The sequence below is a fragment of the Aegilops tauschii genome, chromosome 1 (assembly GCF_002575655.3).
Source record: "Aegilops tauschii subsp. strangulata cultivar AL8/78 chromosome 1, Aet v6.0, whole genome shotgun sequence".
Lineage (NCBI taxonomy): Eukaryota > Viridiplantae > Streptophyta > Magnoliopsida > Poales > Poaceae > Aegilops > Aegilops tauschii.
In genome coordinates this window covers 154,596,747-154,599,971 of record NC_053035.3, presented here as the reverse complement: position 1 = coordinate 154,599,971, position 3,225 = coordinate 154,596,747, and positions in this window count along the sequence as shown.

The window sequence follows — 3,225 nt, the reverse complement described above, 5'->3', positions numbered from 1 at the left end:
TTTCTGGTGATTTTTAACAATTGTTTTCGTGAGCAGAACGTTTCTGTCTTTTTCAGCAAGATCAAGTAATTATCATCCAAGAAGATCCTATAGGTCTTACTTGGAACAAACACTAATTAAAACATAAAACCAAATATAACAAGAGGCTAGATGATTTATTTATTACTAAACAGGAACAAAAAGCAACGAACAAAAATAAAATTGGGTTGCCTCCCAACAAGCGCTAATGTTTAACGCCCCTAGCTAGGCATGATGATTTCAATGATGCTCACCTAAAAGATAAGAATTGAAACATAAATAGAGCATCATGAAGAATATGAGTAGCACATTTAAGTCTAACCCACTTCCTATGCATAGGGATTTTGTGAGCAAACAACTTATGGGAACAATAATCAACTAGCATAGGAAGGCAAAACAAGCATAACTTCACGATTTTAAGAACATAGAAAGGAAACTTGAAATTATTGCAATTCCTACAAACATATATTCCTCCCTCATAATAATTTTCAGTAGCATCATGAATGAATTAAACAATATAACTATCACATAAAGCATTATTTTCATGATCTACAAGCATAGAAATTTTATTACTCTCCACAAAAGCAAATTTGTTCTCATCAATAGTAGTGGGAGCAAACTCAACAAAATAACTATCATGTGAAGCATAATCCAATTGAAAATTAAAATCATGATGACAAGTTTCATGGTTATCATTATTCTTTATAGCATACATGTCATCACAATAATCATCATAAATAGGAGGCATGCTTTCATCATCATAAATTTGCTCATCAAAACTTGGGGGACAAAAAATATCATCTTCATCAAACATAGCTTCCCCAAGCTTGTGGCCTTGCATATCATTAGCATCATGGATATCGAAGGAATTCATACTAACAACATTGCAATCATGCTCATCATTCAAATATTTAGGGCCAAACATTCTAATGCATTCTTCTTCTAGCACTTGAGCACAATTATCGGAATCCTTATTTTAACGAAAGACATTAAAAAGATGAAGCATATGAGGCATCCTCAATTCCATTTTTTGTAGTTTTCTTTTATAAACTAAACTAGTGATAAAACAAGAAACTAAAAGATTCGATTGCAAGATCTAAAGATATACCTTCAAGCACTAACCTCCCCGGCAACGGCGCCAGAAAAGAGCTTGATGTCTACTACACAACCTTCTTCTTGTAGACGTTGTTGGGCCTCCAAGTGCAGAGGTTTGTAGGACAGTAGCAAATTTCCCTCAAGTGGATTACCTAAGGTTTTTCAATCCGTGGGAGGTGTAGGATGAAGATGGTCTCTCTCAAACAACCCTGCAACCAAATAACAAAGAGTCTCTTGTGTCCCCAACACACCCAATACAATGGTAAATTGTATAGGTGCACTAGTTCGGCGAAGAGATGGTGATACAAGTGCAATATGGATGGTAGATATAGGTTTTTGTAATCTGAAAATATAAAAACAGCAAGGCAACTAATGATAAAAGTGAGCACAAACGGTATTGCAATGCTAGGAAACAAGGCCTAGGGTTCATACTTTCACTAGTGCAAGTTCTCTCAACAACAATAACATAATTGGATCATATAACTATCCCTCAACATGCAACAAAGAGTCACTCCAAAGTCACTAATAGCGGAGAACAAACGAAGAGATTATGGTAGGGTACGAAACCACCTCAAAGTTATTCTTTCCGATCGATCTATTCAAGAGTTCGTACTAGAATAACACCTTAAGACACATATCAACCAAAACCCTAATGTCACCTAGATACTCCAATGTCACCTCAAGTATCCGCGGGCATGATTATACGATATGCATCACACAATCTCTGATTCATCTATTCAAACCAACACAAAGAACTTCAAAGAGTGCCCCAAAGTTTCTACCGGAGAGTCAAGACGAAAAGGTGTGCCAACCCCTATGCATAGGTTCATGGGCGGAACCCGCAAGTTGATCACCAAAACATACATCAAGTGGATCACGTGATATCCCATTATCACCACAGATAAGCACGGCAAGACATACATCAAGTGTTCTCAAATCCTTAAAGACTCAATCCGAACTTCAATGGGAAAACTCAATCCATTACAGGAGAGTAGAGGGGGAGAAACATCATAAGATCCAACTACAATAGCAAAGCTTGCGATACATCAAGATCGTATCACCTCAAGAACACAAGAGAGAGAGAGAGAGAGATCAAAACATAGCTACCGGTTCATACCCTCAGCCCCGAGGGTGAACTACTCCCTCCTCGTCATGCAGAGCGCCGGGATGATGAAGATGGCCACCGGTGATGGATACCCCCTCCGGCAGGGTGCCGGAACAGGGTCCCGATTGGTTTTTGGTGACTACAAAAGCTTGCGGCGGCGGAACTCCCGATCTATTCTGTTCCCTGATGGTTTTAGGGTATATGGATATATATAGGCGAAAGAAGTCGGTCAGGGGAGCCACGAGGGGCCCATGAGGGTGGAGGGCACGCCCAGGGGTGGTGGGCGCGCCCCCTGCCTCGTGCTCTCCTCGTTGATCCCCTGACGTGCACTCCAAGTCTCCTAGATTGCTTCCGTTCCAAAATAACTCTCCTGAAGGTTTCATTCTGTTTGGACTCCGTTTGATATTCCTTTTCTGTGAAACACTAAAACAAGCAGAAAAACAGAAACTGGCACTGGGCTCTGGGTTAATAAGTTAGTCCCAAAAATAATATAAAAGTGCATAGTAAAGCCCATAAACATCCAAGATGGATAATATAATAGCATGAATACTTCATAAATTATAGATACGTTGGAGACGTATCAAGGGGCAAATCGTTGAAGATTTCTGCCTCTTGCTTTGTGACGCCCCCGATTTGACCGTACACTAATCATGCACGCAAATGTGTACGATCAAGATCAGGGACTCACGGGAAGATATCACAACACAACTCTAAAACGTAAATAAGTCATACAAGCATCATAATACAAGCCAGGGGCCTCGAGGGCTCGAATACAAGTGCTCGATCATAGACGAGTCAGCGGAAGCAACAATATCTGAGTACAGACATAAGTTAAACAAGTTTGCCTTAAGAAGGCTAGCACAAACGGGGATACAGATCGAAAGAGGCGCATGCCTCCTGCCTGGGATCCTCCTAACTACTCCTCGTCGTCGTCAGCGGGCTGCACGTAGTAGTAGGCACCTCCGGGGGAGTAGGAGTCGTTGTTGACGGTGGCGTCTGGCTCCTGG